The 25,955-nt window shown below is 44.3% G+C and overlaps 63 non-coding genes and 3 pseudogenes across 63 annotated transcripts; all 66 read left to right on the top strand.

The window, feature by feature from the left end:
• Positions 1 to 3,862: 3,862 nt before the first annotated feature.
• On the top strand, positions 3,863 to 3,981 carry LOC133439403 (5S ribosomal RNA). The gene has a single exon (XR_009782133.1). It is a non-coding gene; the product is annotated as a 5S ribosomal RNA (ribosomal RNA).
• Positions 3,982 to 4,181: 200 nt separating this feature from the next.
• LOC133439405 (5S ribosomal RNA) lies at positions 4,182 to 4,300 on the top strand. Its single transcript, XR_009782135.1, has one exon. It is a non-coding gene; the product is annotated as a 5S ribosomal RNA (ribosomal RNA).
• Positions 4,301 to 4,499: 199 nt separating this feature from the next.
• Positions 4,500 to 4,618, top strand: LOC133439398 (5S ribosomal RNA). The gene has a single exon (XR_009782128.1). It is a non-coding gene; the product is annotated as a 5S ribosomal RNA (ribosomal RNA).
• A 217-nt stretch (positions 4,619 to 4,835) lies between these two features.
• Positions 4,836 to 4,954, top strand: LOC133439396 (5S ribosomal RNA). Its single transcript, XR_009782126.1, has one exon. It is a non-coding gene; the product is annotated as a 5S ribosomal RNA (ribosomal RNA).
• A 199-nt stretch (positions 4,955 to 5,153) lies between these two features.
• On the top strand, positions 5,154 to 5,272 carry LOC133439395 (5S ribosomal RNA). The gene has a single exon (XR_009782125.1). It is a non-coding gene; the product is annotated as a 5S ribosomal RNA (ribosomal RNA).
• Positions 5,273 to 5,488: 216 nt separating this feature from the next.
• Positions 5,489 to 5,607, top strand: LOC133439402 (5S ribosomal RNA). The gene has a single exon (XR_009782132.1). It is a non-coding gene; the product is annotated as a 5S ribosomal RNA (ribosomal RNA).
• A 199-nt stretch (positions 5,608 to 5,806) lies between these two features.
• LOC133439394 (5S ribosomal RNA) lies at positions 5,807 to 5,925 on the top strand. Its single transcript, XR_009782124.1, has one exon. It is a non-coding gene; the product is annotated as a 5S ribosomal RNA (ribosomal RNA).
• A 216-nt stretch (positions 5,926 to 6,141) lies between these two features.
• Positions 6,142 to 6,260, top strand: LOC133439387 (5S ribosomal RNA). The gene has a single exon (XR_009782118.1). It is a non-coding gene; the product is annotated as a 5S ribosomal RNA (ribosomal RNA).
• Positions 6,261 to 6,459: 199 nt separating this feature from the next.
• LOC133439409 (5S ribosomal RNA) lies at positions 6,460 to 6,578 on the top strand. Its single transcript, XR_009782139.1, has one exon. It is a non-coding gene; the product is annotated as a 5S ribosomal RNA (ribosomal RNA).
• A 199-nt stretch (positions 6,579 to 6,777) lies between these two features.
• On the top strand, positions 6,778 to 6,896 carry LOC133439418 (5S ribosomal RNA). Its single transcript, XR_009782147.1, has one exon. It is a non-coding gene; the product is annotated as a 5S ribosomal RNA (ribosomal RNA).
• Positions 6,897 to 7,113: 217 nt separating this feature from the next.
• Positions 7,114 to 7,232, top strand: LOC133439429 (5S ribosomal RNA). Its single transcript, XR_009782158.1, has one exon. It is a non-coding gene; the product is annotated as a 5S ribosomal RNA (ribosomal RNA).
• A 199-nt stretch (positions 7,233 to 7,431) lies between these two features.
• LOC133439401 (5S ribosomal RNA) lies at positions 7,432 to 7,550 on the top strand. Its single transcript, XR_009782131.1, has one exon. It is a non-coding gene; the product is annotated as a 5S ribosomal RNA (ribosomal RNA).
• Positions 7,551 to 7,749: 199 nt separating this feature from the next.
• LOC133439417 (5S ribosomal RNA) lies at positions 7,750 to 7,868 on the top strand. Its single transcript, XR_009782146.1, has one exon. It is a non-coding gene; the product is annotated as a 5S ribosomal RNA (ribosomal RNA).
• Positions 7,869 to 8,085: 217 nt separating this feature from the next.
• On the top strand, positions 8,086 to 8,204 carry LOC133439373 (5S ribosomal RNA). The gene has a single exon (XR_009782106.1). It is a non-coding gene; the product is annotated as a 5S ribosomal RNA (ribosomal RNA).
• Positions 8,205 to 8,403: 199 nt separating this feature from the next.
• LOC133439382 (5S ribosomal RNA) lies at positions 8,404 to 8,522 on the top strand. The gene has a single exon (XR_009782114.1). It is a non-coding gene; the product is annotated as a 5S ribosomal RNA (ribosomal RNA).
• A 190-nt stretch (positions 8,523 to 8,712) lies between these two features.
• LOC133439408 (5S ribosomal RNA) lies at positions 8,713 to 8,831 on the top strand. Its single transcript, XR_009782138.1, has one exon. It is a non-coding gene; the product is annotated as a 5S ribosomal RNA (ribosomal RNA).
• Positions 8,832 to 9,048: 217 nt separating this feature from the next.
• Positions 9,049 to 9,167, top strand: LOC133439416 (5S ribosomal RNA). The gene has a single exon (XR_009782145.1). It is a non-coding gene; the product is annotated as a 5S ribosomal RNA (ribosomal RNA).
• A 217-nt stretch (positions 9,168 to 9,384) lies between these two features.
• Positions 9,385 to 9,503, top strand: LOC133439428 (5S ribosomal RNA). Its single transcript, XR_009782157.1, has one exon. It is a non-coding gene; the product is annotated as a 5S ribosomal RNA (ribosomal RNA).
• A 198-nt stretch (positions 9,504 to 9,701) lies between these two features.
• LOC133439438 (5S ribosomal RNA) lies at positions 9,702 to 9,820 on the top strand. Its single transcript, XR_009782165.1, has one exon. It is a non-coding gene; the product is annotated as a 5S ribosomal RNA (ribosomal RNA).
• Positions 9,821 to 10,018: 198 nt separating this feature from the next.
• On the top strand, positions 10,019 to 10,137 carry LOC133439434 (5S ribosomal RNA). Its single transcript, XR_009782162.1, has one exon. It is a non-coding gene; the product is annotated as a 5S ribosomal RNA (ribosomal RNA).
• Positions 10,138 to 10,337: 200 nt separating this feature from the next.
• Positions 10,338 to 10,466, top strand: LOC133439370 (5S ribosomal RNA; annotated as a pseudogene).
• A 216-nt stretch (positions 10,467 to 10,682) lies between these two features.
• Positions 10,683 to 10,801, top strand: LOC133439400 (5S ribosomal RNA). Its single transcript, XR_009782130.1, has one exon. It is a non-coding gene; the product is annotated as a 5S ribosomal RNA (ribosomal RNA).
• A 199-nt stretch (positions 10,802 to 11,000) lies between these two features.
• On the top strand, positions 11,001 to 11,119 carry LOC133439381 (5S ribosomal RNA). Its single transcript, XR_009782113.1, has one exon. It is a non-coding gene; the product is annotated as a 5S ribosomal RNA (ribosomal RNA).
• Positions 11,120 to 11,309: 190 nt separating this feature from the next.
• LOC133439397 (5S ribosomal RNA) lies at positions 11,310 to 11,428 on the top strand. Its single transcript, XR_009782127.1, has one exon. It is a non-coding gene; the product is annotated as a 5S ribosomal RNA (ribosomal RNA).
• Positions 11,429 to 11,645: 217 nt separating this feature from the next.
• On the top strand, positions 11,646 to 11,764 carry LOC133439414 (5S ribosomal RNA). Its single transcript, XR_009782144.1, has one exon. It is a non-coding gene; the product is annotated as a 5S ribosomal RNA (ribosomal RNA).
• Positions 11,765 to 11,981: 217 nt separating this feature from the next.
• Positions 11,982 to 12,100, top strand: LOC133439419 (5S ribosomal RNA). The gene has a single exon (XR_009782148.1). It is a non-coding gene; the product is annotated as a 5S ribosomal RNA (ribosomal RNA).
• Positions 12,101 to 12,299: 199 nt separating this feature from the next.
• On the top strand, positions 12,300 to 12,418 carry LOC133439380 (5S ribosomal RNA). Its single transcript, XR_009782112.1, has one exon. It is a non-coding gene; the product is annotated as a 5S ribosomal RNA (ribosomal RNA).
• A 190-nt stretch (positions 12,419 to 12,608) lies between these two features.
• Positions 12,609 to 12,727, top strand: LOC133439369 (5S ribosomal RNA). Its single transcript, XR_009782103.1, has one exon. It is a non-coding gene; the product is annotated as a 5S ribosomal RNA (ribosomal RNA).
• A 217-nt stretch (positions 12,728 to 12,944) lies between these two features.
• LOC133439413 (5S ribosomal RNA) lies at positions 12,945 to 13,063 on the top strand. The gene has a single exon (XR_009782143.1). It is a non-coding gene; the product is annotated as a 5S ribosomal RNA (ribosomal RNA).
• A 217-nt stretch (positions 13,064 to 13,280) lies between these two features.
• LOC133439427 (5S ribosomal RNA) lies at positions 13,281 to 13,399 on the top strand. The gene has a single exon (XR_009782156.1). It is a non-coding gene; the product is annotated as a 5S ribosomal RNA (ribosomal RNA).
• Positions 13,400 to 13,597: 198 nt separating this feature from the next.
• Positions 13,598 to 13,716, top strand: LOC133439436 (5S ribosomal RNA). Its single transcript, XR_009782164.1, has one exon. It is a non-coding gene; the product is annotated as a 5S ribosomal RNA (ribosomal RNA).
• Positions 13,717 to 13,914: 198 nt separating this feature from the next.
• On the top strand, positions 13,915 to 14,033 carry LOC133439433 (5S ribosomal RNA). The gene has a single exon (XR_009782161.1). It is a non-coding gene; the product is annotated as a 5S ribosomal RNA (ribosomal RNA).
• Positions 14,034 to 14,233: 200 nt separating this feature from the next.
• On the top strand, positions 14,234 to 14,352 carry LOC133439393 (5S ribosomal RNA). Its single transcript, XR_009782123.1, has one exon. It is a non-coding gene; the product is annotated as a 5S ribosomal RNA (ribosomal RNA).
• Positions 14,353 to 14,568: 216 nt separating this feature from the next.
• LOC133439421 (5S ribosomal RNA) lies at positions 14,569 to 14,687 on the top strand. The gene has a single exon (XR_009782150.1). It is a non-coding gene; the product is annotated as a 5S ribosomal RNA (ribosomal RNA).
• A 199-nt stretch (positions 14,688 to 14,886) lies between these two features.
• On the top strand, positions 14,887 to 15,005 carry LOC133439407 (5S ribosomal RNA). The gene has a single exon (XR_009782137.1). It is a non-coding gene; the product is annotated as a 5S ribosomal RNA (ribosomal RNA).
• Positions 15,006 to 15,204: 199 nt separating this feature from the next.
• On the top strand, positions 15,205 to 15,323 carry LOC133439376 (5S ribosomal RNA). The gene has a single exon (XR_009782109.1). It is a non-coding gene; the product is annotated as a 5S ribosomal RNA (ribosomal RNA).
• A 217-nt stretch (positions 15,324 to 15,540) lies between these two features.
• On the top strand, positions 15,541 to 15,659 carry LOC133439386 (5S ribosomal RNA; annotated as a pseudogene).
• A 198-nt stretch (positions 15,660 to 15,857) lies between these two features.
• On the top strand, positions 15,858 to 15,976 carry LOC133439430 (5S ribosomal RNA). The gene has a single exon (XR_009782159.1). It is a non-coding gene; the product is annotated as a 5S ribosomal RNA (ribosomal RNA).
• Positions 15,977 to 16,176: 200 nt separating this feature from the next.
• Positions 16,177 to 16,295, top strand: LOC133439392 (5S ribosomal RNA). The gene has a single exon (XR_009782122.1). It is a non-coding gene; the product is annotated as a 5S ribosomal RNA (ribosomal RNA).
• A 216-nt stretch (positions 16,296 to 16,511) lies between these two features.
• LOC133439399 (5S ribosomal RNA) lies at positions 16,512 to 16,630 on the top strand. Its single transcript, XR_009782129.1, has one exon. It is a non-coding gene; the product is annotated as a 5S ribosomal RNA (ribosomal RNA).
• A 199-nt stretch (positions 16,631 to 16,829) lies between these two features.
• LOC133439406 (5S ribosomal RNA) lies at positions 16,830 to 16,948 on the top strand. Its single transcript, XR_009782136.1, has one exon. It is a non-coding gene; the product is annotated as a 5S ribosomal RNA (ribosomal RNA).
• A 199-nt stretch (positions 16,949 to 17,147) lies between these two features.
• LOC133439374 (5S ribosomal RNA) lies at positions 17,148 to 17,266 on the top strand. Its single transcript, XR_009782107.1, has one exon. It is a non-coding gene; the product is annotated as a 5S ribosomal RNA (ribosomal RNA).
• Positions 17,267 to 17,483: 217 nt separating this feature from the next.
• Positions 17,484 to 17,602, top strand: LOC133439426 (5S ribosomal RNA). Its single transcript, XR_009782155.1, has one exon. It is a non-coding gene; the product is annotated as a 5S ribosomal RNA (ribosomal RNA).
• A 198-nt stretch (positions 17,603 to 17,800) lies between these two features.
• LOC133439375 (5S ribosomal RNA) lies at positions 17,801 to 17,919 on the top strand. The gene has a single exon (XR_009782108.1). It is a non-coding gene; the product is annotated as a 5S ribosomal RNA (ribosomal RNA).
• Positions 17,920 to 18,118: 199 nt separating this feature from the next.
• Positions 18,119 to 18,237, top strand: LOC133439378 (5S ribosomal RNA). Its single transcript, XR_009782111.1, has one exon. It is a non-coding gene; the product is annotated as a 5S ribosomal RNA (ribosomal RNA).
• A 199-nt stretch (positions 18,238 to 18,436) lies between these two features.
• LOC133439412 (5S ribosomal RNA) lies at positions 18,437 to 18,555 on the top strand. The gene has a single exon (XR_009782142.1). It is a non-coding gene; the product is annotated as a 5S ribosomal RNA (ribosomal RNA).
• A 217-nt stretch (positions 18,556 to 18,772) lies between these two features.
• On the top strand, positions 18,773 to 18,891 carry LOC133439425 (5S ribosomal RNA). Its single transcript, XR_009782154.1, has one exon. It is a non-coding gene; the product is annotated as a 5S ribosomal RNA (ribosomal RNA).
• Positions 18,892 to 19,090: 199 nt separating this feature from the next.
• Positions 19,091 to 19,209, top strand: LOC133439432 (5S ribosomal RNA). The gene has a single exon (XR_009782160.1). It is a non-coding gene; the product is annotated as a 5S ribosomal RNA (ribosomal RNA).
• A 199-nt stretch (positions 19,210 to 19,408) lies between these two features.
• LOC133439377 (5S ribosomal RNA) lies at positions 19,409 to 19,527 on the top strand. The gene has a single exon (XR_009782110.1). It is a non-coding gene; the product is annotated as a 5S ribosomal RNA (ribosomal RNA).
• Positions 19,528 to 19,726: 199 nt separating this feature from the next.
• LOC133439391 (5S ribosomal RNA) lies at positions 19,727 to 19,845 on the top strand. The gene has a single exon (XR_009782121.1). It is a non-coding gene; the product is annotated as a 5S ribosomal RNA (ribosomal RNA).
• A 217-nt stretch (positions 19,846 to 20,062) lies between these two features.
• Positions 20,063 to 20,181, top strand: LOC133439385 (5S ribosomal RNA). The gene has a single exon (XR_009782117.1). It is a non-coding gene; the product is annotated as a 5S ribosomal RNA (ribosomal RNA).
• A 199-nt stretch (positions 20,182 to 20,380) lies between these two features.
• LOC133439390 (5S ribosomal RNA) lies at positions 20,381 to 20,499 on the top strand. Its single transcript, XR_009782120.1, has one exon. It is a non-coding gene; the product is annotated as a 5S ribosomal RNA (ribosomal RNA).
• A 199-nt stretch (positions 20,500 to 20,698) lies between these two features.
• LOC133439404 (5S ribosomal RNA) lies at positions 20,699 to 20,817 on the top strand. The gene has a single exon (XR_009782134.1). It is a non-coding gene; the product is annotated as a 5S ribosomal RNA (ribosomal RNA).
• A 217-nt stretch (positions 20,818 to 21,034) lies between these two features.
• LOC133439423 (5S ribosomal RNA) lies at positions 21,035 to 21,153 on the top strand. The gene has a single exon (XR_009782152.1). It is a non-coding gene; the product is annotated as a 5S ribosomal RNA (ribosomal RNA).
• Positions 21,154 to 21,711: 558 nt separating this feature from the next.
• On the top strand, positions 21,712 to 21,830 carry LOC133439411 (5S ribosomal RNA). The gene has a single exon (XR_009782141.1). It is a non-coding gene; the product is annotated as a 5S ribosomal RNA (ribosomal RNA).
• Positions 21,831 to 22,047: 217 nt separating this feature from the next.
• Positions 22,048 to 22,166, top strand: LOC133439383 (5S ribosomal RNA). Its single transcript, XR_009782115.1, has one exon. It is a non-coding gene; the product is annotated as a 5S ribosomal RNA (ribosomal RNA).
• A 199-nt stretch (positions 22,167 to 22,365) lies between these two features.
• Positions 22,366 to 22,484, top strand: LOC133439389 (5S ribosomal RNA). The gene has a single exon (XR_009782119.1). It is a non-coding gene; the product is annotated as a 5S ribosomal RNA (ribosomal RNA).
• Positions 22,485 to 22,701: 217 nt separating this feature from the next.
• On the top strand, positions 22,702 to 22,820 carry LOC133439422 (5S ribosomal RNA). Its single transcript, XR_009782151.1, has one exon. It is a non-coding gene; the product is annotated as a 5S ribosomal RNA (ribosomal RNA).
• Positions 22,821 to 23,019: 199 nt separating this feature from the next.
• On the top strand, positions 23,020 to 23,138 carry LOC133439420 (5S ribosomal RNA). The gene has a single exon (XR_009782149.1). It is a non-coding gene; the product is annotated as a 5S ribosomal RNA (ribosomal RNA).
• A 217-nt stretch (positions 23,139 to 23,355) lies between these two features.
• Positions 23,356 to 23,474, top strand: LOC133439371 (5S ribosomal RNA). Its single transcript, XR_009782104.1, has one exon. It is a non-coding gene; the product is annotated as a 5S ribosomal RNA (ribosomal RNA).
• A 199-nt stretch (positions 23,475 to 23,673) lies between these two features.
• On the top strand, positions 23,674 to 23,792 carry LOC133439384 (5S ribosomal RNA). Its single transcript, XR_009782116.1, has one exon. It is a non-coding gene; the product is annotated as a 5S ribosomal RNA (ribosomal RNA).
• Positions 23,793 to 23,991: 199 nt separating this feature from the next.
• Positions 23,992 to 24,110, top strand: LOC133439372 (5S ribosomal RNA). Its single transcript, XR_009782105.1, has one exon. It is a non-coding gene; the product is annotated as a 5S ribosomal RNA (ribosomal RNA).
• Positions 24,111 to 24,309: 199 nt separating this feature from the next.
• On the top strand, positions 24,310 to 24,428 carry LOC133439410 (5S ribosomal RNA). Its single transcript, XR_009782140.1, has one exon. It is a non-coding gene; the product is annotated as a 5S ribosomal RNA (ribosomal RNA).
• Positions 24,429 to 24,627: 199 nt separating this feature from the next.
• LOC133439435 (5S ribosomal RNA) lies at positions 24,628 to 24,746 on the top strand. The gene has a single exon (XR_009782163.1). It is a non-coding gene; the product is annotated as a 5S ribosomal RNA (ribosomal RNA).
• Positions 24,747 to 24,963: 217 nt separating this feature from the next.
• LOC133439424 (5S ribosomal RNA) lies at positions 24,964 to 25,082 on the top strand. Its single transcript, XR_009782153.1, has one exon. It is a non-coding gene; the product is annotated as a 5S ribosomal RNA (ribosomal RNA).
• Positions 25,083 to 25,281: 199 nt separating this feature from the next.
• On the top strand, positions 25,282 to 25,404 carry LOC133439388 (5S ribosomal RNA; annotated as a pseudogene).
• Positions 25,405 to 25,955: the final 551 nt, after the last annotated feature.

Here is a 25,955-nt window from a genome sequence, read left to right as displayed (position 1 = left end):
TAAAAATAATTACGTCTCTAAAGAATCAACAATAACTGAACTTTTATTATCTTAATAATTAAATATATACATATATAACAGGATTGTTTAGATTTTTAAATCTCACCGGATTACCCGGATACAGAAGAAAATGTAGATATATAGGGTATTTTCTGACAGATCTAAATGAGATCTTACTAATTAGGTCTTACTATTTAGAGTTTTTTTAAAAAAAAGAATTTATTTTATAGGGACCACCATTATACTATCCTAAACATGCCACGTTTTTCCGGCTTAATGTCATTAACCTGACCAGAATATGAACTGAAAATAATTACGTCTCTAAAGAATCAACAATAACTGAACTTTTATTATCTTAATAATTAAATATATACATATATAACAGGATTGTTTAGATTTTTAAATCTCACCGGATTACCCGGATACAGAAGAAAATGTAGATATATAGGGTATTTTCTGACAGATCTAAATGAGATCTTACTAATTAGGTCTTACTAATTAGAGTCTTTTTTAAAAGAATCTATTTTATAGGGACCACCATTATACTATCCTAAACATGCCACGTTTTTCCGGCTTAATGTCATTAACCTGACCAGAATATGAACTAAAAATAATTACGTCTCTAAAGAATCAACAATAACTGAACTTTTATTATCTTAATAATTAAATATATACATATATAACATGATTATTTAGACTTTTAAATTTCACCGGATCACCTGGATACAAGGAGAAAGAAAAGACTTAATCAGGATAGAAAATACAGGCGATTATTTTAATTAATAAATAAATATATACATATATAACATGCTTATTTAATTACCGGATCAACTGGATACAACAGAAAAAGAAAAAGATTTAATCAAAGGTGGAAAAATACAGGGGGTTCTTTAATGATTAAACACTCCCTAGTGGTTAAAAGCGGGCATAACAGCCTTAATTAGGACCCTTATTCCATAACAAAGAGACCCCCCTAATTTTAAATATCTAGCAGTAAGGGGAGCCGAGTAATTTCAATTTTACTTTTACCATATTAGACGATTAGAAAACCCAGTTGAATTCTGGGTAAACCTACGGGGGACCTAATTATCTTAATAGCTCTGTAATTACAAATAAAAATATGGACATATGGGGTATTTTCGGACAGCTTTTAATGAGATCTTACTAATTATAGGGTTTTTAGAACATTTTTTTTGAAACCATAACGGAGTAGGACTGTAAGAAATATGACCTCCACTCACAGCCCAGTCTAAAAAACGAGTTTTCACAAATTCTGTAGTCATACGGTTTATGAGACACAGAACTACTTTGCCATGGGTGAAGAGGACCATTCTTCATCCTTCCTCTTCATCACCCTGCTCCAAAAAAAAGGTGGGGGCTGCCTTGTGATGTCACACACTCTCCTATGCTGGAATTCAATGGTAAGTATGCCTTTTTCATGAAAAATTCACCTTGTTTTATAAAAATGATAATAATAATAATACTATTTAAATAAATAATAATAATAATAATAATAATTATAATAATTATAATAATTATAATAATTAAATTCATAATAATAATAAATATAATAATAATTATATAATAAGTTTTATAATATATAAAAAAACATAGCCTTCCTACCGTAATTATAATAACTTTAACTCTGTAATATTAACTCATAAAATTAGATTTTAACTTATCTTTATACTAAAATGGACACACCCTGGGAACTGATCATCCCGGCGGGGCCCACCCTGTGGTGAGGGTGTCTAGTGGTAATGGCCGAAACACCCCGTGATCCCGGGGTTCACTACTGATGATGTGTCCTATAAATAGACTTAAAATAGACATAAAATAGAATTTAAAATAAGATTGTTAGACAATTAAAGAAACTAACCTCTACAACAACAAACTTTCCACCTTATCTTAGTGGAGAGTTACAATACTTAAACAACAAAAAAAACTTTCCAACAATGAAATGCTGAAAATACAAGGAAATGCTGCCATTTTTTCCAGAACTCCAAGGAAGATTCATACAGCTTCACAAACAAAGAATTCTTTTATTATTATTTTTTTATATATATTTTTCTATATATTTTTTTGTTTTTAATTTTTTATTTTTTGAATTTTTTGAATTTTTTGAAAAAATAAAAAAATAAAGTTTTCTTTCCAGAAACCTAATGGTGCTTCCCACTTTTTTACAAACACATATACACATTATTTCCAGAACTCTAAAGGATGTTCCCACAATTTTTACAAACACATATTATAAGTCTCCACATCTTTGCAAACACATTATTTCCAGAACTCTAAGTGAGGTTCCCACATTTCTACAAACACATATTATGTCCAGAACCTGGAGGGAGGTTCACACGATTTTACAAACACACATGAAACTTTTTTCTCCAGAACTTAAAGGGACATTCTCACATTTTTACAAAGGATTTTTTCCAGAACTCTGAGGGAATTTCCACTTCTTTATGAACTTTATTTTTGAAATGGATGGTGAAGAAATGGATCAGAAGAGCCGTGGAGCTGCCCAGTCGTTGGATGAAGGAGGGGATTCTTCGAGGGAACCTCAACAACTTACCCTAAACCCTAACCCCAACCCTAACCTTAACCCTAAACCCTAATCATTACCCTAACCCCTGACCCCTAACCTTAACCCTTAACCCCTAACCCCAACCTCTAACCCTAACCCTTGACCCCTGACCCTAACCTTAACCCTTAAACCCTAACCCAGAACCCTTACCCTGACCCCAACCCCTAACCCTAACCCTTAAACTCTAACCCTAACCCTTGACCCCTGACCCTAACCTTAACCCTTAAACCCTAACCCAGAACCCTTACCCTAACCCCAACCCCTAACCCTAACCCTAACCCTTAAACTCTAACCCTAACCCTAACCCCTGACCCTAACCCTTATCCCAACCACATCCCAGCCTGGATCTACGAAGACGTTCACGACTCCACCCACCACCCTCCTCCTTCTCTCTTTCCCTCGTACTGCGTGGGAGCGAGAGGGGGCAGGATAACGGCCCGTCAAGGCGGGGGAGAGACCTGCCCCTATAAGGCAACTCTCCCTGGTCCTGTCCCCTCTCAACCAGATGTGAAGCCCTCTCAACCAGATGTGGAACTCTCTCAACCAGATGTGGAGCTTCCTCATCCCCGCCCTGGACCTGATCCCATCCCAACCTGGATCTACGAGGACATTCATGACTCCACCCATCACCTCCTCCTTCTTTTACTCCCTCGCTCTGCGTGGGAGTGTGAGAGGGGCAGGATAACGGCCCGTCAAGGCGGGGAAGAGACCTGCCCCTATAAGGCAACTCTTCCTGGTCCTGACCCCTCTCACCCAAATCTGTAACTGACCTTTTGTCTCTACTACTAATCAAACTTAAACTGTTCATTGACCTGTTGTCTCCACTATTAATCTAACTTTCAGTGGATAGTACGGTCAAGAGAGCTATGACGACGTGCGCCGGCCTGTGCATTGCCTTTGGTCCCTGTAAACCACCGAGTCGACGGACGAGGTGGGGGGATCATCGAGAAACCTGAAAAAGCTAACCCTAACCCTAACCCTAACCCTAACCCTAACCCTAACCCAACCCAACCCTAACCTAACCCTAACCCTAACCCTAACCCTAACCCTAACCCTGATTGGACGAGAAGACAAGGTCCCACCCCTTCCTCATTAGTATTCCTGGAATCAGGGTACATGAAAATGGGGGGGTAGCCGAAGTGTCAAGCAAATGATCCACTGTTTAGGGGGTCGAATCAAAGATTCCAAAGTGGCACTCAGCCCCTATCCTAACCCTAACCCTAACCCTAACCCTAACCCTTCAACTCCATATAAGAGGTATTTCAAGCTGCAGCTTCTGCTTACGGCCATACCAGCCTGGATGCGCCCGGTCTCGTCTGATCTCGGAAGCTAAGCAGGGTCGGGCCTGGTTAGTACTTGGATGGGAGACCGCCTGGGAATACCAGGTGCTGTAAGCTTTTTCAACCTGCAGTAGAGCGCTCTCGCTTAATCTACCCACACATATTTCAACGTGGTAACAGCGACAGCTCACGTCCTAAAGTGTTTTGCACATGGTTAAGGCACTTTAACTCCAACAAATAAAACCAACAGATCAATGACTTATATTCTATGACTTATCTTCAACTCCATATAAGAGGTATTTCAAGCTACAGCTTCTGCTTACGGCCATACCAGCCTGGATGCGCCCGATCTCGTCTGATCTCGGAAGCTAAGCAGGGTCGGGCCTGGTTAGTACTTGGATGGGAGACCGCCTGGGAATAGCAGGTGCTGTAAGCTTTTTCAACCTGCAGAGAGCGCTCTCGCTTAATCTACCCACACATATTTCAACGTGGTAACAGCGACAGCTCACGTCCTAAAGGGTTTTGCACATGGTTAAGGCACTTTAACTCCAACAAATAAAACCAACAAATCAATGACTTATATGCTATGACTTATTTTCAACTCCATATAAGAGGTATTTCAAGCTGCAGCTTCTGCTTACAGCCATACCAGCCTGGATGCGCCCGATCTCGTCTGATCTCGGAAGCTAAGCAGGGTCGGGCCTGGTTAGTACTTGGATGGGAGACCGCCTGGGAATACCAGGTGCTGTAAGCTTTTTCAACCAGCAGAGAGCGCTCTCGCTTAATCTACCCACACATATTTCAACGTGGTAACAGCGACAGCTCACGTCCTAAAGGGTTTTTCACATGGTTAAGGCACTTTAACTCCAACAAATATGCGCTTCTAAATTATTATCACCAACAAATCAATGACTTATATTATATGACTTATCTTCAACTCCATATAAGAGGTATTTCAAGCTGCAGCTTCAGCTTACGGCCATACCAGCCTGGATGCGCCCGATCTCGTCTGATCTCGGAAGCTAAGCAGGGTCGGGCCTGGTTAGTACTTGGATGGGAGACCGCCTGGGAATACCAGGTGCTGTAAGCTTTTTCAACCAGCAGAGAGGACTCTCGCTTAATCTACCCGCACATATTTCAACGTGGTAACAGCGACAGCTCTCGTCCTAAAGTGTTTTGCACATGGTTAAGGCACTTTAACTCCAACAAATAAAACCAACAAATCAATGACATATATTCTATGACTTATCTTCAACTCCATATAAGAGGTATTTCAAGCTGCAACTTCTGCTTACGGCCATACCAGCCTGGATGCGCCCGATCTCGTCTGATCTCGGAAGCTAAGCAGGGTCGGGCCTGGTTAGTACTTGGATGGGAGACCGCCTGGGAATACCAGGTGCTGTAAGCTTTTTCAACCAGCAGAGAACGCTCTCGCTTAATCTACCCACACATATTTCAACGTGGTAACAGCGACAGCTCACGTCCTAAAGTGTTTTGCACATGGTTAAGGCACTTTAACTCCAACAAATAAGCGCTTCTAAATTATTATCACCAACAAATCATGACTTATATTATATGACTTATCTTCAACTCCATATAAGAGGTATTTCAAGCTGCAGCTTCAGCTTACGGCCATACCAGCCTGGATGTGCCCGATCTCGTCTGATCTCGGAAGCTAAGCAGGGTCGGGCCTGGTTAGTACTTGGATGGGAGACCGCCTGGGAATACCAGGTGCTGTAAGCTTTTTCAACCAGCAGAGAGCGCTCTCGCTTAATCTACCTACACATATTTCAACGTGGTAACAGCGACAGCTCACGTCCTAAAGTGTTTTGCAAATGGTTAAGGCACTTTAACTCCAACAAATAAAACCAACAAATCAATGACTTATATTCTATGACTTATCTTCAACTCCATATAAGAGGTATTTCAAGCTGCAGCTTCTGCTTACGGCCATACCAGCCTGGATGCGCCCGATCTCGTCTGATCTCGGAAGCTAAGCAGGGTCGGGCCTGGTTAGTACTTGGATGGGAGACCGCCTGGGAATACCAGGTGCTGTAAGCTTTTTCAACCTGCAGAGAGCGCTCTCGCTTAATCTACCCACACATATTTCAACGTGGTAACAGCGACAGCTCACGTCCTAAAGTGTTTTGCACATGGTTAAGGCACTTTAACTCCAACAAATAAGCGCTTCTAAATTATTATCACCAACAAATCAATGACTTGTATTATATACTTATCTTCAACTCCATATAAGAAGTATTTCAAGCTGGAGCTTCAGCTTACGGCCATACCAGCCTGGATGCGCCCGATCTCGTCTGATCTCGGAAGCTAAGCAGGATCGGGCCTGGTTAGTACTTGGATGGGAGACCGCCTGGGAATACCAGGTGCTGTAAGCTTTTTCAACCAGCAGAGAGCGCTCTCGCTTAATCTACCCACACATATTTCAACGTGGTAACAGCGACAGCTCACGTCCTAAAGTGTTTTCCACATGGTTAAGGCACTTTAACTCCAACAAATAAAACCAACAGATCAATGACTTATATTCTATGACTTATCTTCAACTCCATATAAGAGGTATTTCAAGCTGCAGCTTCTGCTTTCGGCCATACCAGCCTGGATGCGCCCGATCTCGTCTGATCTCGGAAGCTAAGCAGGGTTGGGCCTGGTTAGTACTTGGATGGGAGACCGCCTGGGAATACCAGGTGCTGTAAGTTTTTTCAACCTGCAGAGAGCGGTCTCGCTTAATCTACCCACACATATTTCAACGTGGTAACAGCGACAGCTCCCGTCCTAAAGTGTTTTGCACATGGTTAAGGCACTTTAACTCCAACAAATAAAACCAACAAATCAATGACTTATATGCTATGACTTATCTTCAACTCCATATAAGAGGTATTTCAAGCTGCAGCTTCTGCTTACGGCCATACCAGCCTTGATGCGCCCGATCTCGTCTGATCTTGGAAGCTAAGCAGGGTAGGGCCTGGTTAGTACTTGGATGGGAGACCGCCTGGGAATACCAGGTGCTGTAAGCTTTTTCAACCAGCAGAGAACGCTCTCGCTTAATCTAGCCACACATATTTCAACGTGGTAACAGCGACAGCTCACGTCCTAAAGTGTTTTGCACATGGTTAAGGCACTTTAACTCCAACAAATAAGCGCTTCTAAATTATTATCACCAACAAATCAATGACTTATATTATATGACTTATCTTCAACTCCATATAAGAGGTATTTCAAGCTGCAGCTTCTGCTTAGGGCCATACCAGCCTGGATGCGCCCGAACTCGTCTGATCTCGGAAGCTAAGCAGGGTCGGGCCTGGTTAGTACTTGGATGGGAGACCGCCTGGGAATACCAGGTGCTGTAAGCTTTTTCAACCAGCAGAGAGGACTCTCGCTTAATCTACCCGCACATATTTCAACGTGGTAACAGCGACAGCTCTCGTCCTAAAGTGTTTTGCACATGGTTAAGGCACTTTTACTCCAACAAATAAAACCAACAAATCAATGACATATATTCTATGACTTATCTTCAACTCCATATAAGAGGTATTTCAAGCTGCAACTTCTGCTTACGGCCATACCAGCCTGGATGCGCCCGATCTCGTCTGATCTCGGAAGCTAAGCAGGGTCGGGCCTGGTTAGTACTTGGATGGGAGACCGCCTGGGAATACCAGGTGCTGTAAGTTTTTTCAACCTGCAGAGAGCGCTCTCGCTTAATCTACCCACACATATTTCAACGTGGTAACAGCGACAGCTCCCGTCCTAAAGTGTTTTGCACATGGTTAAGGCACTTTAACTCCAACAAATAAAACCAACAAATCAATGACTTATATGCTATGACTTATCTTCAACTCCATATAAGAGGTATTTCAAGCTGCAGCTTCTGCTTACGGCCATACCAGCCTTGATGCGCCCGATCTCGTCTGATCTTGGAAGCTAAGCAGGGTAGGGCCTGGTTAGTACTTGGATGGGAGACCGCCTGGGAATACCAGGTGCTGTAAGCTTTTTCAACCAGCAGAGAACGCTCTTGCTTAATCTAGCCACACATATTTCAACGTGGTAACAGCGACAGCTCACGTCCTAAAGTGTTTTTCACATGGTTAAGGCACTTTAACTCCAATAAATAAGCGCTTCTAAATTATTATCACCAACAAATCAATGACTTATATTATATGACTTATCTTCAACTCCATATAAGAGGTATTTCAAGCTGCAGCGTCTGCATAGGGCCATACCAGCCTGGATGCGCCCGAACTCGTCTGATCTCGGAAGCTAAGCAGGGTCGGGCCTGGTTAGTACTTGGATGGGAGACCGCCTGGGAATACCAGGTGCTGTAAGCTTTTTCCACCAGCAGAGAGGGCTCTCGCTTAATCTACCCGCACATATTTCAACGTGGTAACAGCGACAGCTCTCGTCCTAAAGTGTTTTGCACATGGTTAAGGCACTTTAACTCCAACAAATAAAACCAACAAATCAATGACATATATTCTATGACTTATCTTCAACTCCATATAAGAGGTATTTCAAGCTGCAACTTCTGCTTACGGCCATACCAGCCTGGATGCGCCCGATCTCATCTGATCTCGGAAGCTAAGCAGGGTCGGGCCTGGTTAGTACTTGGATGGGAGACCGCCTGGGAATACCAGGTGCTGAAAAAGCTTTTTCAACCAGCAGAGAACGCTCTCGCTTAATCTACCCACACATATTTCAACGTGGTAACAGCGACCGCTCACGTCCTAAAGTGTTTTGAACATGGTTACTCCAACAAATAAAACCAACAAATCAATGACTTATATTCTATGACTTATCTTCAACTACATATAAGAGGTATTTCAAGCTGCAGCTTCTGCTTACGGCCATACCAGCCTGGATGCGCCCGATCTCATCTGATCTCGGAAGCTAAGCAGGGTCGGGCCTGGTTAGTACTTGGATGGGAGACCGCCTGGGAATACCAGGTGCTGTAAGCTTTTTCAACCAGCAGAGAACGCTCTTGCTTAATCTACCCACACATATTTCAACGTGGTAACAGCGACAGCTCACGTCCTAAAGTGTTTTGCACATAGTTAAGGCACCTTAACTCCAACAAATAAGCGCTTCTAAATTATTATCACCAACAAATCAATGACTTATATGCTATGACTTATCTTCAACTCCATATAAGAGGTATTTCAAGCTGCAGCTTCTGCTTACGGCCATACCAGCCTTGATGCGCCCGATCTCGTCTGATCTTGGAAGCTAAGCAGGGTAGGGCCTGGTTAGTACTTGGATGGGAGACCGCCTGGGAATACCAGGTGCTGTAAGCTTTTTCAACCAGCAGAGAACGCTCTCGCTTAATCTAGCCACACATATTTCAACGTGGTAACAGCGACAGCTCACGTACTAAAGTGTTTTGCACATGGTTAAGGCACTTTAACTCCAACAAATAAGCGCTTCTAAATTATTATCACCAACAAATCAATGACTTATATTATATGACTTATCTTCAACTCCATATAAGAGGTATTTCAAGCTGCACCTTCTGCTTAGGGCCATACCAGCCTGGATGCGCCCGAACTCGTCTGATCTCGGAAGCTAAGCAGGGTCGGGCCTGGTTAGTACTTGGATGGGAGACCGCCTGGGAATACCAGGTGCTGTAAGCTTTTTCAACCAGCAGAGAACGCTCTCGCTTAATCTAGCCACACATATTTCAACGCGGTAACAGCGACAGCTCACGTCCTAAAGTGTTTTGCACATGGTTAAGGCACTTTAACTCCAACAAATAAAACCAACAGATCAATGACTTATATTCTATGTTTATCTTCAACTCCATATAAGAGGTATTTCAAGCTGCAGCTTCTGCTTACGGCCATACCAGCCTGGATGCGCCCGGTCTCGTCTAATCTCGGAAGCTAAGCAGGGTCGGGCCTGGTTAGTACTTGGATGGGAGACCGCTTGGGAATACCAGGTGCTGTAAGCTTTTTCAACCAGCAGAGAACGCTCTCGCTTAATCTAGCCACACATATTTCAACGCGGTAACAGCGACAGCTCACGTCCTAAAGTGTTTTGCACATGGTTAAGGCACTTTAACTCCAACAAATAAAACCAACAGATCAATGACTTATATTCTATGTTTATCTTCAACTCCATATAAGAGGTATTTCAAGCTGCAGCTTCTGCTTACGGCCATACCAGCCTGGATGCGCCCGGTCTCGTCTAATCTCGGAAGCTAAGCAGGGTCGGGCCTGGTTAGTACTTGGATGGGAGACCGCCTGGGAATACCAGGTGCTGTAAGCTTTTTCAACCTGCAGAGAGCGCTCTCGCTTAATCTACCCACACATATTTCAACGTGGTAACAGCGACAGCTCACGTCCTAAAGTGTTTTGCACATGGTTAAGGCACTTTAACTCCAACATAATAAAACCAACAGATCAATGACTTATATTCTATGACTTATCTTCAACTCCATATAAGAGGTATTTCAAGCTGCAGCTTCTGCTTACGGCCATACCAGCCTGGATGCGCCCGATCTCGTCTGATCTCGTCTGATCTCGGAAGCTAAGCAGGGTCGGGCCTGGTTAGTACTTGGATGGGAGACCGCCTGGGAATACCAGGTGCTGTAAGCTTTTTCAACCTGCAGAGAGCGCTCTCGCTTAATCTACCCACACATATTTCAACGTGGTAACAGCGACAGCTCACGTCCTAAAGTGTTTTGCACATGGTTAAGGCACTTTAACTCCAACAAATAAGCGCTTCTAAATTATTATCACCAACAAATCAATGACTTGTATTATATACTTATCTTCAACTCCATATAAGAAGTATTTCAAGCTGGAGCTTCAGCTTACGGCCATACCAGCCTGGATGTGCCCGATCTCGTCTGATCTCGGAAGCTAAGCAGGATCGGGCCTGGTTAGTACTTGGATGGGAGACCGCCTGGGAATACCAGGTGCTGTAAGCTTTTTCCACCAGCAGAGAGGGCTCTCGCTTAATCTACCCGCACATATTTCAACGTGGTAACAGCGACAGCTCTCGTCCTAAAGTGTTTTGCACATGGTTAAGGCACTTTAACTCCAACAAATAAAACCAACAAATCAATGACATATATTCTATGACTTATCTTCAACTCCATATAAGAGGTATTTCAAGCTGCAACTTCTGCTTACGGCCATACCAGCCTGGATGCGCCCGATCTCATCTGATCTCGGAAGCTAAGCAGGGTCGGGCCTGGTTAGTACTTGGATGGGAGACCGCCTGGGAATACCAGGTGCTGAAAAAGCTTTTTCAACCAGCAGAGAACGCTCTCGCTTAATCTACCCACACATATTTCAACGTGGTAACAGCGACCGCTCACGTCCTAAAGTGTTTTGAACATGGTTACTCCAACAAATAAAACCAACAAATCAATGACTTATATTCTATGACTTATCTTCAACTACATATAAGAGGTATTTCAAGCTGCAGCTTCTGCTTACGGCCATACCAGCCTGGATGCGCCCGATCTCATCTGATCTCGGAAGCTAAGCAGGGTCGGGCCTGGTTAGTACTTGGATGGGAGACCGCCTGGGAATACCAGGTGCTGTAAGCTTTTTCAACCAGCAGAGAACGCTCTTGCTTAATCTACCCACACATATTTCAACGTGGTAACAGCGACAGCTCACGTCCTAAAGTGTTTTGCACATAGTTAAGGCACCTTAACTCCAACAAATAAGCGCTTCTAAATTATTATCACCAACAAATCAATGACTTATATGCTATGACTTATCTTCAACTCCATATAAGAGGTATTTCAAGCTGCAGCTTCTGCTTACGGCCATACCAGCCTTGATGCGCCCGATCTCGTCTGATCTTGGAAGCTAAGCAGGGTAGGGCCTGGTTAGTACTTGGATGGGAGACCGCCTGGGAATACCAGGTGCTGTAAGCTTTTTCAACCAGCAGAGAACGCTCTCGCTTAATCTAGCCACACATATTTCAACGTGGTAACAGCGACAGCTCACGTACTAAAGTGTTTTGCACATGGTTAAGGCACTTTAACTCCATCAAATAAGCGCTTCTAAATTATTATCACCAACAAATCAATGACTTATATTATATGACTTATCTTCAACTCCATATAAGAGGTATTTCAAGCTGCACCTTCTGCTTAGGGCCATACCAGCCTGGATGTGCCCGATCTCGTCTGATCTCGGAAGCTAAGCAGGATCGGGCCTGGTTAGTACTTGGATGGGAGACCGCCTGGGAATACCAGGTGCTGTAAGCTTTTTCCACCAGCAGAGAGGGCTCTCGCTTAATCTACCCGCACATATTTCAACGTGGTAACAGCGACAGCTCTCGTCCTAAAGTGTTTTGCACATGGTTAAGGCACTTTAACTCCAACAAATAAAACCAACAAATCAATGACATATATTCTATGACTTATCTTCAACTCCATATAAGAGGTATTTCAAGCTGCAACTTCTGCTTACGGCCATACCAGCCTGGATGCGCCCGATCTCATCTGATCTCGGAAGCTAAGCAGGGTCGGGCCTGGTTAGTACTTGGATGGGAGACCGCCTGGGAATACCAGGTGCTGAAAAAGCTTTTTCAACCAGCAGAGAACGCTCTCGCTTAATCTACCCACACATATTTCAACGTGGTAACAGCGACCGCTCACGTCCTAAAGTGTTTTGAACATGGTTACTCCAACAAATAAAACCAACAAATCAATGACTTATATTCTATGACTTATCTTCAACTACATATAAGAGGTATTTCAAGCTGCAGCTTCTGCTTACGGCCATACCAGCCTGGATGCGCCCGATCTCATCTGATCTCGGAAGCTAAGCAGGGTCGGGCCTGGTTAGTACTTGGATGGGAGACCGCCTGGGAATACCAGGTGCTGTAAGCTTTTTCAACCAGCAGAGAACGCTCTTGCTTAATCTACCCACACATATTTCAACGTGGTAACAGCGACAGCTCACGTCCTAAAGTGTTTTGCACATAGTTAAGGCACCTTAACTCCAACAAATAAGCGCTTCTAAATTATTATCACCAACAAATCAATGACTTATATGCTATGACTTATCTTCAACTCCATATAAGAGGTATTTCAAGCTGCAGCTTCTGCTTACGGCCATACCAGCCTTGATGCGCCCGATCTCGTCTGATCTTGGAAGCTAAGCAGGGTAGGGCCTGGTTAGTACTTGGATGGGAGACCGCCTGGGAATACCAGGTGCTGTAAGCTTTTTCAACCAGCAGAGAACGCTCTCGCTTAATCTAGCCACACATATTTCAACGTGGTAACAGCGACAGCTCACGTACTAAAGTGTTTTGCACATGGTTAAGGCACTTTAACTCCATCAAATAAGCGCTTCTAAATTATTATCACCAACAAATCAATGACTTATATTATATGACTTATCTTCAACTCCATATAAGAGGTATTTCAAGCTGCACCTTCTGCTTAGGGCCATACCAGCCTGGATGCGCCCGAACTCGTCTGATCTCGGAAGCTAAGCAGGGTCGGGCCTGGTTAGTACTTGGATGGGAGACCGCCTGGGAATACCAGGTGCTGTAAGCTTTTTCAACCAGCAGAGAACGCTCTCGCTTAATCTAGCCACACATATTTCAACGCGGTAACAGCGACAGCTCACGTCCTAAAGTGTTTTGCACATGGTTAAGGCACTTTAACTCCAACAAATAAAACCAACAGATCAATGACTTATATTCTATGTTTATCTTCAACTCCATATAAGAGGTATTTCAAGCTGCAGCTTCTGCTTACGGCCATACCAGCCTGGATGCGCCCGGTCTCGTCTAATCTCGGAAGCTAAGCAGGGTCGGGCCTGGTTAGTACTTGGATGGGAGACCGCTTGGGAATACCAGGTGCTGTAAGCTTTTTCAACCAGCAGAGAACGCTCTCGCTTAATCTAGCCACACATATTTCAACGCGGTAACAGCGACAGCTCACGTCCTAAAGTGTTTTGCACATGGTTAAGGCACTTTAACTCCAACAAATAAAACCAACAGATCAATGACTTATATTCTATGTTTATCTTCAACTCCATATAAGAGGTATTTCAAGCTGCAGCTTCTGCTTACGGCCATACCAGCCTGGATGCGCCCGGTCTCGTCTAATCTCGGAAGCTAAGCAGGGTCGGGCCTGGTTAGTACTTGGATGGGAGACCGCCTGGGAATACCAGGTGCTGTAAGCTTTTTCAACCTGCAGAGAGCGCTCTCGCTTAATCTACCCACACATATTTCAACGTGGTAACAGCGACAGCTCACGTCCTAAAGTGTTTTGCACATGGTTAAGGCACTTTAACTCCAACATAATAAAACCAACAGATCAATGACTTATATTCTATGACTTATCTTCAACTCCATATAAGAGGTATTTCAAGCTGCAGCTTCTGCTTACGGCCATACCAGCCTGGATGCGCCCGATCTCGTCTGATCTCGGAAGCTAAGCAGGGTCGGGCCTGGTTAGTACTTGGATGGGAGACCGCCTGGGAATACCAGGTGCTGTAAGCTTTTTCAACCTGCAGAGAGCGCTCTCGCTTAATCTACCCACACATATTTCAACGTGGTAACAGCGACAGCTCACGTCCTAAAGTGTTTTGCACATGGTTAAGGCACTTTAACTCCAACAAATAAGCGCTTCTAAATTATTATCACCAACAAATCAATGACTTGTATTATATACTTATCTTCAACTCCATATAAGAAGTATTTCAAGCTGGAGCTTCAGCTTACGGCCATACCAGCCTGGATGTGCCCGATCTCGTCTGATCTCGGAAGCTAAGCAAGATCGGGCCTGGTTAGTACTTGGATGGGAGACCGCCTGGGAATACCAGGTGCTGTAAGCTTTTTCAACCAGCAGAGAGCGCTCTCGCTTAATCTACCCACACATATTTCAACGTGGTAACAGCGACAGCTCACGTCCTAAAGTGTTTTCCACATGGTTAAGGCACTTTAACTCCAACAAATAAAACCAACAGATCAATGACTTATATTCTATGACTTATCTTCAACTCCATATAAGAGGTATTTCAAGCTGCAGCTTCTGCTTTCGGCCATACCAGCCTGGATGCGCCCGATCTCGTCTGATCTCGGAAGCTAAGCAGGGTTGGGCCTGGTTAGTACTTGGATGGGAGACCGCCTGGGAATACCAGGTGCTGTAAGTTTTTTCAACCTGCAGAGAGCGGTCTCGCTTAATCTACCCACACATATTTCAACGTGGTAACAGCGACAGCTCCCGTCCTAAAGTGTTTTGCACATGGTTAAGGCACTTTAACTCCAACAAATAAAACCAACAAATCAATGACTTATATGCTATGACTTATCTTCAACTCCATATAAGAGGTATTTCAAGCTGCAGCTTCTGCTTACGGCCATACCAGCCTTGATGCGCCCGATCTCGTCTGATCTTGGAAGCTAAGCAGGGTAGGGCCTGGTTAGTACTTGGATGGGAGACCGCCTGGGATTACCAGGTGCTGTAAGCTTTTTCAACCAGCAGAGAACGCTCTCGCTTAATCTAGCCACACATATTTCAACGTGGTAACAGCGACAGCTCACGTCCTAAAGTGTTTTGCACATGGTTAAGGCACTTTAACTCCAACAAATAAGCGCTTCTAAATTATTATCACCAACAAATCAATGACTTATATTATATGACTTATCTTCAACTCCATATAAGAGGTATTTCAAGCTGCACCTTCTGCTTAGGGCCATACCAGCCTGGATGCGCCAAAACTCGTCTGATCTCGGAAGCTAAGCAGGGTCGGGCCTGGTTAGTACTTGGATGGGAGACCGCCTGGGAATACCAGGTGCTGTAAGCTTTTTCAACCAGCAGAGAACGCTCTCGCTTAATCTAGCCACACATATTTCAACGCGGTAACAGCGACAGCTCACGTCCTAAAGTGTTTTGCACATGGTTAAGGCACTTTAACTCCAACAAATAAAACCAACAGATCAATGACTTATATTCTATGTTTATCTTCAACTCCATATAAAAGGTATTTCAAGCTGCAGCTTCTGCTTACGGCCATACCAGCCTGGATGCGCCCGGTCTCGTCTAATCTCGGAAGCTAAGCAGGGTCGGGCCTGGTTAGTACTTGGATGGGAGACCGCCTGGGAATACCAGGTGCTGTAAGCTTTTTCAACCTGCAGAGAGCGCTCTCGCTTAATCTACCCACACATATTTCAACGTGGTAACAGCGACAGCTCACGTCCTAAAGTGTTTTGCACATGGTTAAGGCACTTTAACTCCAACATAATAAAACCAACAGATCAATGACTTATATTCTATGACTTATCTTCAACTCCATATAAGAGGTATTTCAAGCTGCAGCTTCTGCTTACGGCCATACCAGCCTGGATGCGCCCGATCTCGTCTGATCTCGGAAGCTAAGCAGGGTCGGGCCTGGTTAGTACTTGGATGGGAGACCGCCTGGGAATACCAGGTGCTGTAAGCTTTTTCAACCTGCAGAGAGCGCTCTCGCTTAATCTACCCACACATATTTCAACGTGGTAACAGCGACAGCTCACGTCCTAAAGTGTTTTGCACATGGTTAAGGCACTTTAACTCCAACAAATAAGCGCTTCTAAATTATTATCACCAACAAATCAATGACTTGTATTATATACTTATCTTCAACTCCATATAAGAAGTATTTCAAGCTGGAGCTTCAGCTTACGGCCATACCAGCCTGGATGTGCCCGATCTCGTCTGATCTCGGAAGCTAAGCAGGATCGGGCCTGGTTAGTACTTGGATGGGAGACCGCCTGGGAATACCAGGTGCTGTAAGCTTTTTCAACCAGCAGAGAGCGCTCTCGCTTAATCTACCCACACATATTTCAACGTGGTAACAGCGACAGCTCACGTCCTAAAGTGTTTTCCACATGGTTAAGGCACTTTAACTCCAACAAATAAAACCAACAGATCAATGACTTATATTCTATGACTTATCTTCAACTCCATATAAGAGGTATTTCAAGCTGCAGCTTCTGCTTTCGGCCATACCAGCCTGGATGCGCCCGATCTCGTCTGATCTCGGAAGCTAAGCAGGGTTGGGCCTGGTTAGTACTTGGATGGGAGACCGCCTGGGAATACCAGGTGCTGTAAGTTTTTTCAACCTGCAGAGAGCGGTCTCGCTTAATCTACCCACACATATTTCAACGTGGTAACAGCGACAGCTCCCGTCCTAAAGTGTTTTGCACATGGTTAAGGCACTTTAACTCCAACAAATAAAACCAACAAATCAATGACTTATATGCTATGACTTATCTTCAACTCCATATAAGAGGTATTTCAAGCTGCAGCTTCTGCTTACGGCCATACCAGCCTTGATGCGCCCGATCTCGTCTGATCTTGGAAGCTAAGCAGGGTAGGGCCTGGTTAGTACTTGGATGGGAGACCGCCTGGGATTACCAGGTGCTGTAAGCTTTTTCAACCAGCAGAGAACGCTCTCGCTTAATCTAGCCACACATATTTCAACGTGGTAACAGCGACAGCTCACGTCCTAAAGTGTTTTGCACATGGTTAAGGCACTTTAACTCCAACAAATAAGCGCTTCTAAATTATTATCACCAACAAATCAATGACTTATATTATATGACTTATCTTCAACTCCATATAAGAGGTATTTCAAGCTGCAGCTTCTGCTTAGGGCCATACCAGCCTGGATGCGCCCGAACTCGTCTGATCTCGGAAGCTAAGCAGGGTCGGGCCTGGTTAGTACTTGGATGGGAGACCGCCTGGGAATACCAGGTGCTGTAAGCTTTTTCAACCAGCAGAGAGGACTCTCGCTTAATCTACCCGCACATATTTCAACGTGGTAACAGCGACAGCTCTCGTCCTAAAGTGTTTTGCACATGGTTAAGGCACTTTAACTCCAACAAATAAAACCAACAAATCAATGACTTGTATTATATACTTATCTTCAACTCCATATAAGAAGTATTTCAAGCTGGAGCTTCAGCTTACGGCCATACCAGCCTGGATGCGCCCGATCTCGTCTGATCTCGGAAGCTAAGCAGGATCGGGCCTGGTTAGTACTTGGATGGGAGACCGCCTGGGAATACCAGGTGCTGTAAGCTTTTTCAACCAGCAGAGAGCGCTCTCGCTTAATCTACCCACACATATTTCAACGTGGTAACAGCGACAGCTCACGTCCTAAAGTGTTTTCCACATGGTTAAGGCACTTTAACTCCAACAAATAAAACCAACAGATCAATGACTTATATTCTATGACTTATCTTCAACTCCATATAAGAGGTATTTCAAGCTGCAGCTTCTGCTTTCGGCCATACCAGCCTGGATGCGCCCTATCTCGTCTGATCTCGGAAGCTAAGCAGGGTTGGGCCTGGTTAGTACTTGGATGGGAGACCGCCTGGGAATACCAGGTGCTGTAAGTTTTTTCAACCTGCAGAGAGCGGTCTCGCTTAATCTACCCACACATATTTCAACGTGGTAACAGCGACAGCTCCCGTCCTAAAGTGTTTTACACATGGTTAAGGCACTTTAACTCCAACAAATAAAACCAACAAATCAATGACTTATATGCTATGACTTATCTTCAACTCCATATAAGAGGTATTTCAAGCTGCAGCTTCTGCTTACGGCCATACCAGCCTTGATGCGCCCGATCTCGTCTGATCTTGGAAGCTAAGCAGGGTAGGGCCTGGTTAGTACTTGGATGGGAGACCGCCTGGGAATACCAGGTGCTGTAAGCTTTTTCAACCAGCAGAGAACGCTCTCGCTTAATCTAGCCACACATATTTCAACGTGGTAACAGCGACAGCTCACGTCCTAAAGTGTTTTGCACATGGTTAAGGCACTTTAACTCCAACAAATAAGCGCTTCTAAATTATTATCACCAACAAATCAATGACTTATATTATATGACTTATCTTCAACTCCATATAAGAGGTATTTCAAGCTGCAGCTTCTGCTTAGGGCCATACCAGCCTGGATGCGCCCGAACTCGTCTGATCTCGGAAGCTAAGCAGGGTCGGGCCTGGTTAGTACTTGGATGGGAGACCGCCTGGGAATACCAGGTGCTGTAAGCTTTTTCAACCAGCAGAGAGGACTCTCGCTTAATCTACCCGCACATATTTCAACGTGGTAACAGCGACAGCTCTCGTCCTAAAGTGTTTTGCACATGGTTAAGGCACTTTAACTCCAACAAATAAAACCAACAAATCAATGACATATATTCTATGACTTATCTTCAACTCCATATAAGAAGTATTTCAAGCTGGAGCTTCAGCTTACGGCCATACCAGCCTGGATGCGCCCGATCTCGTCTGATCTCGGAAGCTAAGCAGGATCGGGCCTGGTTAGTACTTGGATGGGAGACCGCCTGGGAATACCAGGTGCTGTAAGCTTTTTCAACCAGCAGAGAGCGCTCTCGCTTAATCTACCCACACATATTTCAACGTGGTAACAGCGACAGCTCACGTCCTAAAGTGTTTTCCACATGGTTAAGGCACTTTAACTCCAACAAATAAAACCAACAGATCAATGACTTATATTCTATGACTTATCTTCAACTCCATATAAGAGGTATTTCAAGCTGCAGCTTCTGCTTTCGGCCATACCAGCCTGGATGCGCCCTATCTCGTCTGATCTCGGAAGCTAAGCAGGGTTGGGCCTGGTTAGTACTTGGATGGGAGACCGCCTGGGAATACCAGGTGCTGTAAGTTTTTTCAACCTGCAGAGAGCGGTCTCGCTTAATCTACCCACACATATTTCAACGTGGTAACAGCGACAGCTCCCGTCCTAAAGTGTTTTGCACATGGTTAAGGCACTTTAACTCCAACAAATAAAACCAACAAATCAATGACTTATATGCTATGACTTATCTTCAACTCCATATAAGAGGTATTTCAAGCTGCAGCTTCTGCTTACGGCCATACCAGCCTGGATGCGCCCGATCTCGTCTGATCTCGGAAGCTAAGCAGGGTCGGGCCTGGTTAGTACTTGGATGGGAGACCGCCTGGGAATACCAGGTGCTGTAAGCTTTTTCAACCAGCAGAGAACGCTCTTGCTTAATCTAGCCACACATATTTCAACGTGGTAACAGCGACAGCTCACGTCCTAAAGTGTTTTGCACATGGTTAAGGCACTTTAACTCCAACAAATAAGCGCTTCTAAATTATTATCACCAACAAATCAATGACTTATATTATATGACTTATCTTCAACTCCATATAAGAGGTATTTCAAGCTGCAGCGTCTGCATAGGGCCATACCAGCCTGGATGCGCCCGAACTCGTCTGATCTCGGAAGCTACGCAGGGTCGGGCCTGGTTAGTACTTGGATGGGAGACCGCCTGGGAATACCAGGTGCTGTAAGCTTTTTCAACCAGCAGAGAGCGCTCTCGCTTAATCTAACCACACATATTTCAACGTGGTAACAGCGACAACTCACGTCCTAAAGTGTTTTGCACATGGTTAAGGCACTTTAACTCCGACAAATAAAACCAACAAATCAATGACTTATATTCTATGACTTATCTTCAACTCCATATAAGAGGTATTTCAAGCTGCAGCATCTGCTTACGGCCATACCAGCCTGGATGCGCCCGATCTCGTCTGATCTCGGAAGCTAAGCAGGGTCGGGCCTGGTTAGTACTTGGATGGGAGACCGCCTGGGAATACCAGGTGCTGTAAGCTTTTTCAACCAGCAGAGAACGCTCTCGCTTAATCTACCCACACATATTTCAACGTGGTAACAGCGACAGCTCACGTCCTAAAGTGTTTTGCACATAGTTAAGGCACTTTAACTCCAACAAATAAAACCAACAAATCAATGACTTTTATTCTATGACTTATCTTCAACTCCATATAAGAGGTATTTCAAGCAGGAGCTTCTGCTTACGGCAATACCAGCCTGGATGCGCCCGATCTCGTCTGATCTCGGAAGCTAAGCAGGGTCGGGCCTGGTTAGTACTTGGATGGGAGACCGCCTGGGAATACCAGGTGCTGTAAGCATTTTCAACCAGCAGAGAGCGCTCTCGCTTAATCTACGCACACATATTTCAACGTGGTAACAGCGACAGCTCACGTCCTAAAGTGTTTTTCACATGGTTAAGGCACTTTAACTCCAACAAATAAGCGCTTCTAAATTATTATCACCAACAAATCAATGACTTATATTATATTACTTATCTTCAACTCCATATAAGAGGTATTTCAAGCAGCAGCTTCTGCTTACGGCCATACCAGCCTGGATGCGCCCAATCTCGTCTGATCTCGGAAGCTAAGCAGGGTCGGGCCTGGTTAGTACTTGGATGGGAGACCGCCTGGGAATACCAGGTGCTGTAAGCATTTTCAACCAGCAGAGAGCGCTCTCGCTTAATCTACCCACACATATTTCAACGTGGTAACAGCGACAGCTCACGTCCTAAAGTGTTTTGCACATGGTTAAGGCACTTTAACTCCAACAAATAAGCGCTTCTAAATTATTATCACCAACAAATCAATGACTTGTATTATATAACTTATCTTATTTTATTTTTTTATTTTTTCGTTTATTTCGGCATGTTTATATAGACACATTTCATCTCCAGAACATTATACATTGCATACTCAGCACATGACGAAAAGGGTACGGGAGAAGCTGACGCTTATCAAAGTCCCGCCCCGTTCTATGTAAGATTCATGATCACATCAACAACAGAATTCAGTAAGATACATAGTTTACCACATAGCAATTTGTCTAATTTCATCCTTCACAGTCCAGATAGCATGTATGTTTGTACACGTGTCCAGTCCACTCATCCTGATCACCGTTCCTGTGATTTACTACTGTGTCCACTGTTCAGTTATTTTAATGTCCAAGCCTCTTTTAACTCCATATCAGAGGTATTTCAAGCTGCAGCTTCTGCTTACGGCCATACCAGCCTGGATGCGCCCGATCTCGTCTGATCTCGGAAGCTAAGCAGGGTCGGGCCTGGTTAATACTTGGATGGGAGACCGCCTGGGAATACCAGGTGCTGTAAGCATTTTCAACCAGCAGAGAGCGCTCTCGCTTAATCTACCCACACATATTTCAACGTGGTAACAGCGACAGCTCACTTCCAAAAGTGTTTTTCACATGGTTAAGGCACTTTAACTCCAACAAATAAGCGCTTCTAAATTAATATCACCAACAAATCAATGACTTATATTATATGACTTATCTTCAACTCCATATAAGAGGTATTTCAAGCAGCAGTTTCTGCTTACGGCCATACCAGCCTGGATGCGCCCGATCTCGTCTGATCTCGGAAGCTAAGCAGGGTCGGGAATGGTTAGTACTTGGATGGGAGACCGCCTGGGAATACCAGGTGCTGTAAGCATTTTCAACCAGCAGAAAGCGCTCTCGCTTAATCTACCCACACATATTTCAACGTGGTAACAGCGACAGCTCACGTCCTAAAGTGTTTTGCACATGGTTAAGGCACTTTAACTCCAACAAATAAAACCAAAAAATCAATGACTTATATTCTATGACTTATCTTCAACTCCATATAAGAGGTATTTCAAGCTGCAGCTTCTGCTTACGGCCATACCAGCCTGGATGCGCCCGATCTCGTCTGATCTCGGAAGCTAAGCAGGGTCGGGCCTGGTTAGTACTTGGATGGGAGACCGCCTGGGAATACCAGGTGCTGTAAGCTTTTTCAACCAGCAGAGAACCCTCTAGCTTAATCTACCCACACATATTTCAACGTGGTAACAGCGACAGCTCACGTCCTAAAGTGTTTTGCACATGGTTAAGGCACTTTAACTCCAACAAATAAGCGCTTCTAAATTATTATCACCAACAAATCAATGACTTGTATTATATGACTTATCTTCAACTCCATATAAGAAGTATTTCATGCTGCAGCTTCAGCTTACAGCCATACCAGCCTGGATGCGCCCGATCTCATCTGATCTAGGAAGCTAAGCAGGGTCGGGCCTGGTTAGTACTTGGATGGGAGACCGCCTGGGAATACCAGGTGCTGTAAGCTTTTTCAACCAGCAGAGAGTGCTCTCGCTTAATCTACCCACACATATTTCAACGTGGTAACAGCGACAGCTCACGTCCTAAAGTGTTTTGCACATGGTTAAGGCACTTTAACTCCAACAAATAAAACCAACAAATCAATGACTTATATTCTATGACTTATCTTCAACTCCATATAAGAGGTATTTCAAGCTGCAGCTTCTGCTTACGGCCATACCAGCCTGGATGCGCCCGATCTCGTCTGATCTCGGAAGCTAAGCAGGGTTGGGCCTGGTTAGTACTTGGATGGGAGACCGCCTGGGAATACCAGGTGCTGTAAGCTTTTTCAACCAGCAGAGAACGCTCTCGCTTAATCTACCCACACATATTTCAACGTGGTAACAGCGACAGCTCACGTCCTAAAGTGTTTTGCACATAGTTAAGGCACCTTAACTCCAACAAATAAGCGCTTCTAAATTATTATCACCAACAAATCAATGACATATATTCTATGACTTATCTTCAACTCCATATAAGAAGTATTTCAAGTTGCAGCTTCTGCTTACGGCCATACCAGCCTGGATGCGCCTGATCTCGTCTGATCTCGGAAGCTAAGCAGGGTCGGGCTTGGTTAGTACTTGGATGGGAGACTGCCTGGGAGTACCAGGTGCTGTAAGCTTTTTCAACCAGCAGAGAACGCTCTCGCTTAATCTACCCACACATATTTCAACGTGGTAACAGCGACAGCTCACGTCCTAAAGTGTTTTGCACATGGTTAAGGCACTTTAACTCCAACAAATAAAACCAACAAATCAATGACTTATATTCTATGACTTATCTTCAACTCCATATAAGAGGTATTTCAAGCTGCAGCTTCTGCTTACGGCCATACCAGCCTGGATGCGCCCAATCTTGTTTGATCTCGGAAGCTAAGCAGGGTCGGGCCTGGTTAGTACTTGGATGGGAGACCGCCTGGGAATACCAGGTGCTGTAAGTTTTTTCAACCAGCAGAGAACGCTCTCGCTTAATCTACCCACACATATTTCAACGTGGTAACAGCGACAGCTCACGTCCTAAAGTGTTTTGCACATGGTTAAGGCGCTTTAACTCCAACAAATAAAACCAACAAATCAATGACTTATATTCTATGACTTATCTTCAACTCCATATAAGAGGTATTTCAAGCAGGAGCTTCTGCTTACGGCCATACCAGCCTGGATGCGCCCAATCTCGTCTGATCTCGGAAGCTAAGCAGGGTCGGGCCTGGTTAGTACTTGAATGGGAGACCGCCTGGGAAAACCAGGTGCTGTAAGTTTTTTCAACCAGCAGAGAGCGCTCTCGCTTAATCTACCCACACATATTTCAACGTGGTAAAAGCGACAGCTCACGTCCTTAAGTGTTTTGCACATGGTTAAGGCACTTTAACTCCAACAAATAAAACCAACAAATCTATGACCTATATTCTATGACTTATCTTCAACTCCATATAAGAGGTATTTCAAGCTGCAGCTTCTGCTTACGGCCATACCAGCCTGGATGCGCCCGATCTCGTCTGATCTCGGAAGCTAAGCAGGGTCGGCCCTGGTTAGTACTTGGATGGGAGACCGCCTGGGAATACCAGGTGCTGTAAGCTTTTTCAACCAGCAGAGAGCGCTCTCGCTTAATCTACCCACACATATTTCAACGTGGTAACAGCGACAGCTCACGTCCTAAAGGGTTTTGCACATGGTTAAGGCACTTTAACTCCAACAAATAAAACCAACAAATCAATGACTTATATGCTATGACTTATTTTCAACTCCATATAAGAGGTATTTCAAGCTGCAGCTTCTGCTTACAGCCATACCAGCCTGGATGCGCCTGATCTCGTCTGATCTCGGAAGCTAAGCAGGGTCGGGCCTGGTTAGTACTTGGATGGGAGACCGCCTGGGAATACCAGTTGCTGTAAGCTTTTTCAACCAGCAGAGAGCGCTCTCGCTTAATCTACCCACACATATTTCAACGTGGTAACAGCGACAGCTCACGTCCTAAAGGGTTTTTCACATGGTTAAGGCACTTTAACTCCAACAAATATGCGCTTCTAAATTATTATCACCAACAAATCAATGACTTATATTATATGACTTATCTTCAACTCCATATAAGAGGTATTTCAAGCTGCAGCTTCAGCTTACGGCCATACCAGCCTGGATGCGCCCGATCTCGTCTGATCTCGGAAGCTAAGCAGGGTCGGGCCTGGTTAGCACTTGGATGGGAGACCGCCTGGGAATACCAGGTGCTGTAAGCTTTTTCAACCAGCAGAGAGCGCTCTCGCTTAATCTACCCACACATATTTCAACGTGGTAACAGCGACAGCTCACGTCCTAAAGTGTTTTGCACATGGTTAAGGCACTTTAACTCCAACAAATAAAACCAACAGATCAATGACTTATATTCTATGACTTATCTTCAACTCCATATAAGAGGTATTTCAAGCTACAGCTTCTGCTTACGGCCATACCAGCCTGGATGCGCCCGATCTCGTCTGATCTCGGAAGCTAAGCAGGGTCGGGCCTGGTTAGTACTTGGATGGGAGACCGCCTGGGAATGGCTCATGACCCCCCCAAGTCCCTATGGTCAACCTGGGGTGTGGGTGATCCTGGTGATCCTGGGGATGGAGGTGTCCAAGCGGTGGAGCTGTGAAGCAGAAGGTCGCGGGTTCGATCCCAGGCTGTGGCAAAGATGAAGAAGCGCTTCAGGGGTCATTCAGACGTGTGTGGAGTCTTTGCAAATTATGTATTAATGATAATTGATGTATTAATGAATGGAGAATAAAACTCATGGTAAATACAACATCTGGGTGTTAAGTCTCTTCAGTATTGCTGAATTCAAATCTGCTGAAATGCTTCAATATAGAGAAATAAGTATATCAACTCCACTGGCAATGCATTACTGCTGAACAGGGCAAAAAAAAGTAAATTAATCACCATGAAACTTCTGTAGATTACCTGAGACAACGAAAAAAAAAAATCATATCACAATTTTCAAATTCACATCCAAATTAAGTGTGACGTCATTATGTGCGAATTTGTATCCAATATCTAAAAAAACAACTTATTGTTCATAAGGAACAAGCCAGAGAGGGTTCATGTAGATGATACTTTAATATTCTATCCTGTTC

Source organism: Cololabis saira, unplaced genomic scaffold, assembly GCF_033807715.1.
Source record: "Cololabis saira isolate AMF1-May2022 unplaced genomic scaffold, fColSai1.1 scf163, whole genome shotgun sequence".
Classification (NCBI taxonomy): Eukaryota; Metazoa; Chordata; class Actinopteri; order Beloniformes; family Belonidae; genus Cololabis; species Cololabis saira.
The sequence above is the reverse complement of the archived record's forward strand: the minus strand, read 5'-3'. Positions and strand labels throughout refer to the sequence as shown.